The following is an 836-nucleotide window of genomic DNA, read 5'->3' as shown; positions in this document are numbered from 1 at the left end:
CGACTCGCCCCGCCTCAGGCTCCGCCCCCAGACGGCTCACGTGGTCTCGCTGAGCTTCAACAACAACTTTATTGGGGCTGTGGAACCCGCGTAGGTGGGGGCGGGGCCTGTTCCCATGGCAATGGACCCGCCCTGACTCCGGGAAGCCCTCGAAGCGCCGGAGTTTCAATTTAAGCGCCGCGCTGGAGGCTCCATAGTATTACCCAGAGGACACGATTTTATTCTCACTTCTGCCCCCTAACTTGGGGTCCACCCTGTAACCTCTCCGCCCTTCAGTTTTCTCATCTGTAAACTGAGGGGTTGGGCTTCCCTAAGGCCTCACCCAGCCCTGGCTTCTATCATTTCACCCTTCTCAGCCCAGAGAGGAAGAGCGAGTTCTCCATCTTTCTTTTTCCTGACCCTACCGTCCTCGCCAGCTCAGATTCTAGGTCACAAGCTGAGTCCACACCTTTGTCTCCTTCCTCATCCTGTTTCAAATGGATCCTCTTTATACCTGATCTAGGTAAAAGCGGACGTCCCATTGGTAAGGGAGTCAAGAAAGGGGAAGGGGGGGGTTCCACAAGGGCAGGCAGGGACCAAGTCTGGTCGGTTGGTTGGCTGGTTTTCATTGAGGTATTTTTCTAGTGTGTACAACAGTGTCAGGCACATAGTAGGGCTAAATACATCTTTGTTGACTGAACAAAGCACATGTCATGAAAGGAAGGCCAGGTCCCCTAGCAATTCTATGCTACCCAAAGACCTCTGTGCGTCTCTCTTCTCCATTCTGCAACCGCAGTCTTCTGCCCCAACCACACTGAAGAAGGAAGGACTGTACATACTACCAATTTCAGTACCCA

This window comes from Plecotus auritus (genome assembly GCF_963455305.1).
Source record: "Plecotus auritus genome assembly, chromosome: 1".
NCBI classification, from domain to species: domain Eukaryota; kingdom Metazoa; phylum Chordata; class Mammalia; order Chiroptera; family Vespertilionidae; genus Plecotus; species Plecotus auritus.
Note: the sequence above shows the minus strand (reverse complement) of the source record.